The 14,591-nt window shown below is 43.0% G+C and overlaps 1 protein-coding gene across 11 annotated transcripts in view; it reads right to left on the bottom strand.

The window, feature by feature from the left end:
- ATP2B2 (ATPase plasma membrane Ca2+ transporting 2) overlaps window positions 1–14,591 on the bottom strand; it is a 393,147-nt gene that overhangs the window by 355,028 nt on the left and 23,528 nt on the right. Inside the window, exon 1 of one of the 11 annotated variants that reach the window (XM_090148044.1) lies at window positions 277–452. The exons of the other annotated variants lie outside the window; for them this stretch is intronic. The gene's annotated coding sequence lies outside the window, so the exon portion shown is untranslated. Of the gene's footprint in view, window positions 1–276; window positions 453–14,591 lie in introns of those variants that run through there. 11 annotated transcript variants of the gene reach the window in all.

Below are 14,591 nucleotides of genomic sequence, written 5' to 3'. Positions count from 1 at the left end.
AGAACCTCCCATATACATGCAGAAGGGAGAAGTGCCTGCAGTTGCCTCGTTCAGAGTCAGCACTTGGCCCTACAAGTGATTGCAAAATCAGGACCGAAATAAACTTCCCCCAGCTGACAGAGCTCAGAAGCAGGCCTGTTTACCACTCAGACACATTCAGTACCATCATTCTACTCATGAAGAAGCAAAACTGCTTCTGATAGGTTTTTGGTGATACCAGGCAAAGAACTTGCACAGAGGCCAACAGTTGTACCTATGAAGAAGAATGGAACTCACCCAAATGGCAAAGGGGCCGTATGGCTATGCAGCGCTCCATCTCAGGAAGCAGCCTGGATCCCAAAGATGCTCTCCCTTCCTTGGCTAGCCCTTATATGAGCCCAGGGGAGGTCCACCCCTTCTGGTCACCTGGGGAGTGCAGGTGCAAACAATTTGCCTGTGCTCCCTGGGCCAGCCACAGCCTGTCACCAGGTGCTCAATCACCAGTTCAAGCTGTGACCTCTACAAGCATGTATTCCCAGTTTTATGTACTGGTACACATGAACCCATAGTGTCAGTGGTGCTACTTTCCCTCCTTCTTCCTTCCCACAAACGCTGTTGTCATTTCACCTTATGTATGCCACAGTGTAACATGGTTCATGTGTTTCACCCTATTCAAAAGCAGTTAGAACAGCCACATCAGTTCTTTGGCACAAAGCTTAGGAAGGATACCCAGTGGTGCACTGCAGCAAAGCAACAGCCCCTTGTTACGCGTACGTAGATTCAATGGAAGACATAAAAAACTAGGCTATTACAGCATAACATTTTGTAGGAATTCCAAATTTAGACTTCCTAATGAGACGACCTGGGAAACATTTACCTCCCATTAATATGGACGTGTCCAGTCTGATCTTCCTTTTTCATAAAGTTGTTCTGTCTGTGTGAAATGCCTTTAGAAGAACAAGTTTCCTTTTGCTTAAAGTACTCTAAAAATATTACTTCCTAATAAGGATCTCGTTTGCATGACAAATTCTCTGTGCAGTGTCAGAAGCATCTTTAAATGAAGATGTCATGCTTAGAGGAGTTATTCTGCACACAGATATGAGTTCTCACCAAACCTTCCTGGTGACACGTTCATTTCATTTTCATCATCATGTGCTCTGACACTGATAAAAGAATCATAGTTTTTTCACCAGTAAGAATTCTTTGCTCATGTATTAACTCAAAGGAATGCCATCCAGTTAAGTTCATCCCTGCTTTACTAGCCAAGTACTTGAAAGCAATTATTTACAAAGCTAAAAGGTGGTATGTGCACTGCCCATGTTATCCACTGTAGCTCTTACAGAAGTAATGCAACTACACAGACTTTCTACATTACAGATTTAAACGGAAGTCTGTAAAATCACCGAGGCTTTAAAAATTGAGAAAAATAGTACAAACATCTTGTTTTTTAACTTGCAGTATCTGCTTTGAAAATACCAAAGCCAATATTCTTCAGCACAACACACAAAAAAAAAAAAAACAAACAGGCACACTCACTGTGAGAGAGCCTATGTGCAAAGTTTCCTATCTTGAGAGAACAACTTTGAAGTTGCTTCCTCCTGAGAGACACCCAGGAAACATTACATCCATCAGGAAGGCTTGTCCCTGCCACAGACAGCAAGAGCAGTATGTCTTCAACCAGCCACAGGCTGAAAAACTTCCACTTAGCAACCCCGACTTTAAAGTTGTCTGCTTCACAGCATACACTGCGCTTATTTGGAAGCGTTAATTGGCATCAGAAAAGGCACTCTTCTTCAGGTATTCAAACATCACTACGTGCCTCTGACAGTCTCGAGGCCAGGCAGGCACATGGTGACATGGAGTGCAGGGAGCTTTCTGTCACGCTTCCCTGAAAAGGAATTGCATTGGATCTTCACATGACGTGACCAAAGCTTTATGGTGGAAATAAAAGGTGTTTCTTACTGCAGCTGAAGAGTCTGAGCATGACACAAGAGCTGCACAGCAGACAGCTCCGAAGCAGTACGCTGAAAGTTTAGGGAATTAATGAACGAGTCATAAAAGAACCCCCAAATAGACTATTTCCACCATTGCTGGATGTAGTTTCACAGTTTTTATCTGCTGCAGTTTCCCACTTGAATCTGATATTAGATCTCTCTTTTTCATTCTCTTCCACCAAGCTTTTCCACTTTCTTACATAATAGCAAATACATCTTTTGTAGCCAAAGAGCATAGCTATCTGTTATGTAACTTACCTTTTTGGGGCAGCTTCGCATCTTATTTTTACTGATAAGGACTTCAATGAAACCACAAGCCGTAATGATGCAAACAGAAGACAACTGTATCTAAACTTAAGCAAGCAGCTATGTTTATGCTACATGGAAAGTGATAAAGGTAAGAAATTTCATCTGATCAATAAGCATATGAGACTGACAATACTGAGGAAGCATATACAAACAAACTGAGGAAATACATACACAAACGTCAACAAAAACAATTAACTGTTAGATAATGAGAGAGCAATTTAAGTGTGCCAAGCAGACGCATCACAGCTGAATTGGAAGCAGCCATATTCTACTTCTGAAACAGGCCAGGATATGTAGATGTGCCCCATATGCCCAGTTTCAGATGCTTCCCAGAGCCTCAGTGATTCTGAACAGCCTCCTCTGTGTAGCACTTCAAACAGAACTCAGAGAAACCTCATTCAAACCTCTAAAATCCTGCATCCCAGTAATTGCCCAAAAATTAAAAGCTATTTCTTTAGCTCATTCTACAGCTAATACCAAACGTACACAAATGTGATTTCCACCCTTCTCTGCCACCCACTGATTTACACAGGGGAATACTGGGTATAACAGAGAGATACCTTGGTTTAGCATTTATGCTCACCGACACACAGTGAGGTCATCAGCACTGGGTGCTATAAGCTTGCTGAAATGATGTAGCAGAGATCGCGGAGCTTCTGACTGGCCAGCAGCAGTGTTGCAGAAACCAGCTAAGCTGAGTGCTGATGCATTCTGATCTCCCCCGACTTTCACTATTCTGTTCTCAGCAGGATGCTTAGCTTCAGCACTATAGATTTCTGAAGACATACAGACTTATTTCAGATTTCAAGAATTAGAACATTAGCTGTGATTTTTTTTCCTACCAGTTGCATAGAATCATAGAATCATTTGCATTGGAAGGGACTCCCAAAGGCCAGCCAGTCCTACCTCCCAAATGAGAAGGGACAGCCACAGCTCCATCAGTGCTCAGAGCCCCCCAGCCTGACCTTGGATGTCCCCAGCGATGGGACATCCACCACCCTTACCGTCCTTATTGTAAATAACTGTCACTTAGGAATTAATATAATAGTGATGTACACTTTGCAATAACATTTAGAAACAAAAATGTACTTAAAACATTGGCTGTAAGTTTGATGGCAGCAATAATAGCACAAAGGGTACAGGTGTTGCACTGCAATCATCTCCTCACAGCATGTGCACTGAATGTGTAATATTTTAAGAAATGCAAATAAGATTCTAAAAAGCCATTAAGTTGTAATTGGATTTAATATAATTAGCTGCTTTCACTTGCAGTGTTATGCTGGAAAAAGGAGATAGCAAAAAAGAAACCTTGTGCATTCAGTCAGTGACTTGCATCAGTTCAAAGAGACCACGTAACAATCAGAAAGGTCAGACTTCTTCCTTCCATATGGTGCTAAGTGAGCGGCAGCACACAGCAGCACCAATTCTCTTTTTCAATCAGAGCAGCATTCTGATTTCTGCATGCTAAAAAAAGACTGAGAAGCTCTTCAGTCGGCGCTGAGCGCTCTGCTGCACGCCACAAAAACAGGCTATCTGGGAACCTGCAGATTACGAGCACAAAACACTATTAAGATGGTGCCAGAAAGATTTATAAGCAATGCAGGAGGGACCTTGAAATTTCCACTCGTTCAGGCTTTGGCTCGTGCCAAGGAGGAACTCTCAGCCTCAAAGCAGATGAAGCTGAAGTCACTGCATCCAACACGCAGTCGTGGTGCGGGAGAGAACCTGCAGACGTGCCACAGAGAAAAAGCACATGAAAGGCAAGCTTTAAGCATCTATGTGGGTACGAGAAGCGCGTTCAATGCGCAAGTCTGCGGACCTGCCGCTCCCCGCTGCGCGTAGCGCCCCACGCCCGCGGGCGCGCAGTCCCGGGCCCTGCTGGCTGGGGGCGCTCCCTAATGGCGCCCCGCCCGCCCGCTGTTATAGCGCCGCCTGGCGGCCGCGCCGCGCACACAACCCCGCGGCTCCGGGCCGCATCGCACCGCAGCCAGCACGGCGCTGAGCATCCGAGTTCAGGTCTGAGCGGAGCAGCACCCGATGCGCGTTGCGAGCCTACACGTGTAAAAACCCGTCTTCGCAGCCAACAGCACCATGGGCTCCTGGCAGAGCCTGGGCTCATCTTCCTTCATTGCGAGCCAGCTTCAGAATGAGGTCTCCAAAGTGAGCAAGGTTTAGCATCCAGTCTTCTGTTTTGGATCTTTAACAGAAAAAAAATCTATGAGTTTTTTTTTGTGTTTTGTTGTTGTTGTTGTTTTCTGAGTTTGTTTTTTAACTAGCTTTTGAATATTTCAAGTTTGATTACAATCTTCTACAACAGAAGATCATTCAGAACTGATAACAAAAAGGATGAGGGAAGTATTCATCCCTCAGTGCCTTCAAGGGGAAAAGGGGGACCACATCCATACATATTTGAAAGGAAGATACTTGGCTGAAGAATAGCAGAGCTGGCTCCAGAGCAATCCAGCTGCACACCGCAGCAACCAGCCTGCCTGTATTTTCTGCCCATGCTTTAAATGGGTGCAAAATGCAGGCTCAGTAACTCGTAGTCAAGTATGATGGCAATGGTGTATGTGCTCATTGCATTGCCCAGTGAAAGCAGGGAAATGCCAGCATCACTAAGGGGAGTCTGAACCACAAAATCTTTGAAATAATTTTTTTTTTTAAATGGAAGCATTGGTTTATCACTAACAAAATAGGTTCTATGTAACCTGAGCAAAGAAACAGAAAAGATGGAAACTAGCAGACGTGGCTAAAAGACTGCACCAATGTAAGCTCTGCAATGGGCAGCACCAGTTTCTCACTAAGACTTTATGTTGTAAAGAATTTTTGAACAACTTTGAACATCTCTAAATTACATTTTTTATCAAATGAGTCTTTTTACTGCCGGTAGCAACAGGATGAATTAAACCTGAAAACCTGCACAGCTCAGTACAGACCTTCATGGTTTGTGCCACACCGCTTCCACAGCATGAGCAGAATAAACTTACAATCCACCTAGACAAGCATCAGTGTATTTGAGGGTGCAAAAATCCATTTTTTAGGTTTTATGTGTGTAAAAAAATTCTCTGATATAGGCAATAATATCAAGTTCTTCTCCTGTTATCTCACTCTCTGGGTATAACCACCACCCACAAATATTTTATGCTAACAAGCACATGCAGATCAGCTTCCTGCATTGTTTATACAGCAATGGAAAGAGCTGCAAACTGAGCTCAGTGCCCATCAGGGGTGCTGAAGGGCTGTAGACTGAGGCGAAAGTTTACATAGAAAAAGTGACAAATTCAATAAACAACACATCCCATCAAATTCCTGACACCCATGACTGTGCCTTAATAACAGATCATCGACAGCAGCTCTATTTTGCAAGGCCTCATGTTGGATTTCTCTGAATTCCTTATTTAAAGCTGCAAGAGCAGGAGTACAACGACCATAGTGAATTATTGATGGTTGTGAATGGTTTGTCCTGGGACTCCCACTAAAAATACGGCCATGGCAACAACCTCGCCTTCAACAACAGATTTATGTTATTGTCACAGTTTGCATCAAATTGTGGCCACCCACTTGGATTGCCATCCTCTGGAGACACACGAACAATCATAAGGGAATAGGAAAATAGGAACACACGACTCTCCTGCAGTGAAAGAACCATCCCTTTGACACAGCAGAAGTGCCAAGGTATGAGATACATACATTGTCTCATTACACCATAATTCTGAATTCATCAAATTGGGAGCTTAGTGCAGTTCACTACCTGGAAACAATGTGGTTCATAGGTAATTTTAGCTACCCTAAATATATGTTTTGGCATTTAGTTGGGTAACTACCTTCCTCCAGCTATGGATCACGACGTTAATGTCAAATGCAGTGAACAGAGAATAACTTTGTATTGTTTGGGGGTGGATTGCTACATCCATCATGAAAGTGGCCATTACATTGTCCACCAGTTGTACCCCTGCTAAACAAAGAACCAAGGCATTAGCAGCCTTACCCACATGTTTTCCCTGGAGGGTGGGTATTCTCCTTAGATGACTGCTCTGACTCTACATTCAGACTTGAAACATGGTGGCTCTGGTTCACATGCTCCTTTGCCACTACCCTCCCAGGCTTCCCCAGAGGGAGTCACTTAGGGTCACTACCTGGTAGGCTTCATTAAAAGCTAATTGGAATCCTGTCTTCTTTCAGCACAGAGGTCCAGTTCTCTGGAGCTTGTGTGGGCTCAGCATGGTTATGGTGAATCCATCTGTTCCCACTGTTTTCACTGTAGTCTCTGCAGTGAGTAACACCTAAAAAGGTCCATTCCACTTTGGAGTGGTCATTCTTTCCAGTCTTTTAGCAGGATCCAATCTCCAGGCTGAATACTGTGCACCACAAAGTCCAAGGGTAAGGTTTGTGTTAGCTGGTGTCCTGCCAAAGAGATCTGACAAGAGACAGCATCTTGCCCACATACTGTCTTCAGGCAAATATCACTTATTTCCTTCCCTCCTCCTAGATGGATAGTTGGGTAAGGCATTCTGAACAGCAACTCATGGGGGTTATATTCCCCTACGTTTTGCCCTTCTCTGGGCCAGGACTAAAGGTCGCAGTCTGGCCCAAGGTAAACAAGTTTCCATCACCAGTTTCAGAAAATGTTTCTTTGTTTCTCCATTCATTCGTCCCACCCTTTCTGAATTTTGAGGGTGTCAGGAGGTGTTCAAGTCCCATCGTATCCTCAATGCAGTCATGATTCCCTACAACACCTTTCCAGTGAAGTGAGTTCCTTTCTCTGAATCTATTGCCTCTATTATCCCATTTCTAGGAATGATCTGTACCAAGAATATCTTTCTGACAGAGCTGGAAGTTGTTGAGGCTATGGGAAATGCTTCCAGCCATCCTATAAGCTGGCATATTATCACTAGGAGATATTTAAGCCACTCAGGCCTGGGCATCTCATTCAAATCTACCTGACACTGCTAGAAGGGTCCCACTGCCTAAGGTCAGCCTCCTTTTATTATTTGCTTAGTTATTTCCTTCAGCACATCACTCTTTGGCTCATCTTGCTAGGGCAAATAGCCCTATGGAAGAAAGATTTTCATAAAGGCTCCTGCTAATCCTCTGGAGCCTCAGTGGTTTCCCTCATTAAGTCGTTTCAAAACTTATAGGGCCAATGACCTGGGTATGGCTCTGTTTGCCATACCTTGTAAACCAGTTCTTCTTCTTCTCTGGCCCCACTATTTTTAATTATCTCTAACCCCTCTGGCAGGAAACACACTTTATCTGGAAGCATCTGAACCATTGGGAGTAAAGGAAAGATCTTAGATGCTTCAAGCAGAAGTGCCACACTGCTTTTCGAGCTTCATCTGTCCATCACTTACCTAAATTATCTACTGCTTCTTTAAAAACCCTGCCTGATGTCCCCAGACATGTATTATAGCCACCTCCTGTGTGACATGTTTTACAGCTACCACTTGTGGTAGATTCACCACCTTCAACAGGTGAGTAATTAAACCCTCATAAATAAACCCTCACCACAAGTCATCTGCCCATTCCCCCCAGCCCTTCTCAGTGTAATGGGAGAGAGAATCAGAAAAAAAAAAAAAAAAAAGACAGACAACTCATAGGTTTAGATATGACCATTCACTAAGATGGAGAACATGACTGATGCTCAGCTAGGCCTCAAACAACAGAGGAGAGAAATGAACTCCCACTCCCTTCAAAACTCCTTCCACATGATGTCACATAGTATGGAATATCCCTTTGGCCAGATTTAGTCAGCTGTCCTTGCTCTGTTCCCTCCCAGCTCTTTGGGCCCTTCACTGCACATGTCATATGTCATTGGCCCTGAGTACCACTGCTTAGCAGCAACTACACACATTGGTGTGTTACCAACATTGTTTTTCTCATGGAACCAAAACACAACATCATACCAGACACTCTAAAGAAAACAATTCCATCCCAGCTGAAATCAAGATAGGCTCTTAAATCAGAACTGAACACAGAAATTTTATGATCAAACATATGGCCAGATAAGCCTATAAACCCACTCCCTTTGGACACAAGTTTTGGTTTAATTACACCAAAACAGATCTGGCCAATATTCCTGCCATTCCAAGGGACCATCACACCTAAGTGTCAGGTTCTTCATTCTCTAAATTTTATTATGTTTGGCCCCAATATATAAAAGGCACCAAATAAAATGAGGTTATTACTTGGAGAACCTGAAACAAGTGCACACCAATCGTCGTGTCTCTTCAGCATGGCCATCCTCATTCCCCAGCCACACAGCAACCAGGGGTTCAGCTGGGAACGATTCCCCCACCCCCTCACTGCTGTCTCAGGGGCATTCCTTCTGTTAATGCCTAAACTCTTTACAGCTGACACAACAATCTGCCAAACAGGGACTTCCAGTGGGAGGGTCCCCTCTTCTCCCCATCCCATCTCGCTTCCCCTTTCTCCAATGTTTCAATATACATTCTACAAGTGATTTCTTCAAAAATCCCCCCTTCCAACAAAAGGTGTATTACCTATTATAGAGTTACATAACAGTGGCAAAAAAAAAATCCACAAAAACATCATTGTATTTCCCCTTTTCACAATTAATCATTTGAAAGAAAGGTCCAGCCTTTCATTTTTCTGAGGCACCAGTTGCTGACAGAAGATTTCTTCTCAGGTCCTTTCAACTATTTAACATGCATTGCATTGCCCCCACATAATCTAAGAGTTTGTCTTTAAGCTAATTCAGCTATAAAAATCGCAGCTTTTTTTCCCTTCAATTTCCCTTTGTTTTTTTTTTCTTCCTTCGTTATTTGACACCACCTACAATATATCACATCAGCTATCTTATCCTCTTGCTCCCACCAACTATTTCCATGATGGCATCATACTTAAATCTCTCTCTCTCTCACACACACACACACACTTCCTTCCTCCCTTCTTTTGAGATAGAATACTTTTTTTTTTATAGAAACTTTTTCTTCTGGTTGTTTCAATGTAATTTGGAGGGCTTTTGTTTCCCACTTTCCATAATTTTCTGGTGTAGCCCAAACCCATACGGTCAACTTCTGCATAGGCTTCCTCTGAGAATTTATGCAGGGTTACTACAGTATTAGACTCACTCTGTCCCTTGGCCACATCAATTTGCATTCCCAATTTAGCCATTAAATCCCATCCCAACAGAATACAATCACACCTTGGTACATATAAAAACTCGTGCATCTCAAATTTATCTCCCACGTCTATTAACAGCGGAGGAGGCGTACCCTTTTATCATTCCCACTTACCTCCTTGTATTACTAAAGATGCACCCAAGAGCTGTTCTCCCCACCTCAAAAAGGAATTTTAACAACCATCATAAATAGCTTCTCCTAACCCGGACCCACTCTACAGGTTATCAAGGGCTCTGTATTGGTGGGTCCCTACAACACAGTGAGCCCCTGCCCCCTACCCCTGGCAGCCCATTTCCCTTACACACTGCACTTTTTCCTGACCAGGGGCTTCAAGACTGGCCTGTCTCCATGGGCAGTTTCTCAAAATCATGCCCCCTTCCTCTGCATCCCCTTCCTGGCTTAAGATGGGGAGGTTCCCATCTCATTACAGGATATTCAACTCCTCCTCCTCTCAGGGTTCACCTGACCCCTCTCAACCCAACATTCCTCAGAGTCTTGCAGGTCCCTGCACCCCTTGCCATGGAGGCTGTAGGGATGACTGGCCATCATTCTAGCCTTCATTTTTACTTCTTCCTTGTCCTGTCTATTGTCTTTGGCTACTCCAGAACTTTGAGAGCATTCTGGGTTTATCTGGGCATATTGAGAAGTTGTCACCCCCCTTCCTGAGATCCCTTTCCTCAACTTACCACTGCCCTCTCTCGGGCACTCTTCCCTTTTTACTTCCAACAGCCCCTATTTCAACTTACTGGTGAGATTTCTTCATTTAGTCCTCACCTCCTCTGTTACCTTCATTTTTCTTTCTTTGTGAACTACCCAGTCCATCATCCCGTCTCTCTCTGGGATGGTCCTAAGAACCCAATCAATCCCCCAGTGCTGATGAACTCCAGAGCAAGCTGATCACCAAAAACTGATGAGGGCACCTGTCCACTCAATCGGGAGCCCACCAGCCCCAGAGTGGACAGATCCTTGATGAGTCTCCAAGTTGTTGGGAAAACATCTGCTCCAATAAGCCTGCTCTATCATCTGTATCCCAAACAGAGGCAGAGGAGAGTCTTCAGCTTTCTTTATTTGAATAAAGAGAATCCACTGGGGCATACCCCTATGGGTCTCTCTAATTTTAAGGGTTTGCAGAGTCTTTTTTATCCTAACTTTCTGACTGCATTATCCCTCCTCTTTTCCCCACTGGCTGAGGTACTCAGAGTTTACAGACTTACCAGCCCACACATCACATGCTCATCATGCTCTCCAGCCTCCACTAGGTACCACTTCATTTTTTTTTAGTTTATATATGATCTGCAATCTGGATTTTAGAGTTCCTTGTTTTGTCCAATTACAATTATCTTTGTATCCTGTTTGACACAGTCTATTCCCCTCTGTCGTGTCAAGCAAGCAGGATTTACAAGTAGTTGATACAGCCTCTCTCTCTTTGTCCTGTCAAGCAAGCAGAATTTACTAGTTGCCACGTTAGCATCTCCTGTCATATATCTACAAGGTAAATTTGTTTAACCAATTCTTCTCAGGTTTTATTTTACAAGAACACCAGATCTTTTCTCTTTTTCTTTCCCTCTACCATACCACTCTAAGAAAACAACTTGTAAAGAAGTGTTTTACTGACGTGAGTTAAAAATTGCACTGCCTTTTTTTAAGGCTAAACACATGAATTTCTATTTAGTTCTGCCTTCCCACTCACACACAACACTGTTGGGTCCCATGGGAACCAGCTTGACCCACCACCACTGTGATGCCCACCTCCTCAGCAGAGGAGATGATGATCCTCAGCCTGTGGCTGGAGGAGATGGACATCATCTCCTTCATGAGTGCTCTGGGTGACAGCAGACATGGGTGAAGCTGCAGGTCATGCCTCTCAAGCATGATGAGTGACCTCAACCTTGGCTTGATGGCACTGGACCTCAGAGAGCTGTGTATTGTGCATAACTGCAGCAGTGATGAGGAGAACTACGTCAAGCCTGCGCACCATCTGGGCAACTACCTGCTGTGCTCCCTTCTTGCTGGGCAACGTCCTGGTCAACACCACGCTGACCATCCTGATGGACAACATCACTGGCTCCAGGCTGGTGCTACAAGAACGTGCCACAGGCCATTTGCTCTCAGCATGGCTTTCTCCTACTTTCTCTCCACCTAAGGTGATGGCCCTCTCAGCATTGCCAGCTGAAAACAAGTCTTCACAACAGCCCTGTGGCTTGAATCACTCGAGGCTCTTGAAACCAAAGTAATCACATCAACATAGTGATGCCAATGTTAGGGTGCAGCAACAGCCTGATGCACGCATCCTTCCTCCAAGTGTACTTCCAGACTACTCAGTGAAAGCACCCACATTCAGTTTGTCAAGATTTCACAACAGCTGTGATGACTACAGCAAAGCAACATCGAAGAGCTAAGCATCAGGACATGCAGCAATTCCACCCCCTACCACCTCACTACTGTTCATCCCACTCCTTGCAAAATAGACAGTAGCATTCTCAAGACACCTTTCTTCCATATTCTCCATGATTTTATACCAGAATATTCAAACTTCTTGACATTTTGTCAGCTCTTTTCAAACACTTACTATGATCTACAAATTCTAGTTTGGTTTTTTTTTTTGTAAATAATATTCTGGTAAACTCAACACACAATTCCAGTAGCTCCAATGCTGTGGTCTATAACCCACCAGGTTGGGTCCTCACTGACCGCCAGTATATTTTTAATACCAGGACTTGACCAAAAAACACTGAAAAATGGAGAAACAAGGAACAAAGAGGAAAAAAAAAGTGTAGTCTGGGTGAAATTCTAACCAAATTCAAGTCAGCTGTAATTGAATTAAATCTCCAACAAGCAAAAATAAGTCTTATCACCTGTTCTGGATCACTCAGTGAAAGGGAAAAAAAAATTCCACTCCTTCTTTGTATCATTTTAATTTGAATAATTTTGGACTGATTCCATTTTTCATGGCACTTACTTGCCTCAGAAGCCAGCTATGAACAACTCATTTGTTAGTGAAGTGAGCACAGTGCCATGAAATACACATCCTGGCCCAAGCTATGTCAGTGTTCTTATGTTGCTGGTAATTGATAGCCAAAAAACACCTGTATGAAACAAAATATTTTTCTGTGTTCTTATCAGTTATTACCCTGGTAGGTCTCAACACCTCTCTGAGCTAATTTCTTGATTGAAACAGCTAAAACTACTACTGTAGGAAAACATATCTAAATCTTCAGCAGGCAAAGGCTACTCTCTGCTTTAGCACCTGGCTCCTTTGGGTTCTCAGAGCCCTGGCCTGCTGAAGATTTCTTCCCCTCTGTTCATGTTGTTGGCCATGCTTCATTTCAATTTGCTGTGCAACTCAGAAAAAAAAAACATGATCTTACAATGTCTTCATTACCACTCCTTTTCTTAGCATTTTCCATTACAAGCAATAGGTATTGGACAACTTGTGCTTGAAATCTGAGGCTACTTCATCACTAAGAAAGCCTAAAATAAATAAAAATAAAATTGGCATTTTAACTGGAGCTCCTGGCTGCCACTCTTAAAAAATATTACAGCCCCATGCGTTCTTACTAGAAGGAATAAAAAAGATACGTAAGATAGGAAAATGTTTCCTATCAATCATGTGGAATCCATCTAAGTAAATGTTACTAAACTCAAAGCTGATGGCACGTAACCTGAGGTCCATTCTATGGGATCAACGCAAATAAACCTTTCCCACCTTTAGAAGTCAGTCAAAGAAAAAATGATGGCAGAGTCACCAAGTGTTTTACAGTGGTTGTCAACATTTCTTTTAAATAAAACATCAATTTAACAACACAACACTGATTTCTTTGTAGTTGACTTATTTTTCTGTAAGAATTATTAACCACAGACAAAACATGCCTTCCTTTTAACCACGCTGCCTATATCTAACTTGTATTCTATTTTGCATTTGTGTTCTGTTTCTATTGAAAAAAAAGAAAACAAAAATCTCTCTCTTATAAAGCAGATTGGACCAAAAAAAATTATATCACCAAAACAGAAGTTATCAGGTAATGTTAAGTCCATTGCCTGGGCTGCATTCAAAACTACCCATAAGCATGCTTGGATTTGAGAAGACCATTAACCACCAATCACCTCAGGTAGGAATCCCAGTGAGAGAATGTTTCAGAAGACATTCCCTACTATCCACTATGGGCCAGGTTTTGTTACCTTTGCATCCAAGGTAAAAATAAGGCAATAGGCAGCAGAAATTGTTAATAACAACTTGAAAACTGCAAGAATCAGAGAATCAAAAAGGTTGCAAAAGACCTCTAGGATCATCTAGTCCAAACATCCATCTGCCACCAATACTGCCCACAATATGGTACAGTGCAGTACCAAAAAACACATTCCTATCCGAGCAATGTTCCTTTCATGTTAATGGACTTGGTGAAAAAGTACCCATGCTGAATCCCAAGTAGTTCGAAAGAACACTGTACCTGGGTGGAGGAATAGGCACAAAAGGAGTTTTATTACTGCGCACTTCTGTGAGATTGGCAGTGGGCTGCGAAGCCAAATACCACCTACCAGGCAAAGCACAGGAATCATTATGAGTCATCTCAGAAAGAGGACATGCTCTTGTGCAAGTGTCCTCAGAAGTCTTTGCAGACATGGGGCTGCTATTACCATTTTTCTTTTTGGGGCTATTACGTTAATTTGGCTTACATGACAGTGTGCTTAAAGAAGGTTTACATTTTTCTTGGGTTCAGGAAGGGTTGTCTGGAAGAATGGCTTCAAATCCATTAATTCTAAGAAACCAAATTTTAATTGCAAAAGACAAGCACAGTAGTCCACAAACAGCCTCTCCTCAATGGCAATTTCCATGTGGAAATTTAAAATGAGTTTCAAATGTTGCTTTTTTTTCCCTCCAGTTCCACATTTTTCCCGTGTCTTATGAATCCAAGACGTGTTTTGATCAGAACACTCTCAAGCCACTTTCACTTTAAAAAGAATAAAATACAGCTAGCAGTGCTCAGCTGTCCCCAGATTACAGCAGCAAGTCACCAAACAGATGAACATGCACTGCAGGATTTACAAATGCCACATGTTTTAAACCTAAGTACTGCAATCTATTCGTGTAAAAGCATTTTCTTAAAATGGTGCTGAAGAGGTGGATGAGTCACAGCACACAACCCCTACACCACAACCCCTGCAGTGT

This window comes from Phasianus colchicus, chromosome 11 (assembly GCF_987193195.1).
Source record: "Phasianus colchicus chromosome 11, bPhaCol1.hap1.1, whole genome shotgun sequence".
Lineage (NCBI taxonomy): Eukaryota > Metazoa > Chordata > Aves > Galliformes > Phasianidae > Phasianus > Phasianus colchicus.
This window is presented reverse-complemented; position numbering and strand designations above follow the sequence as displayed.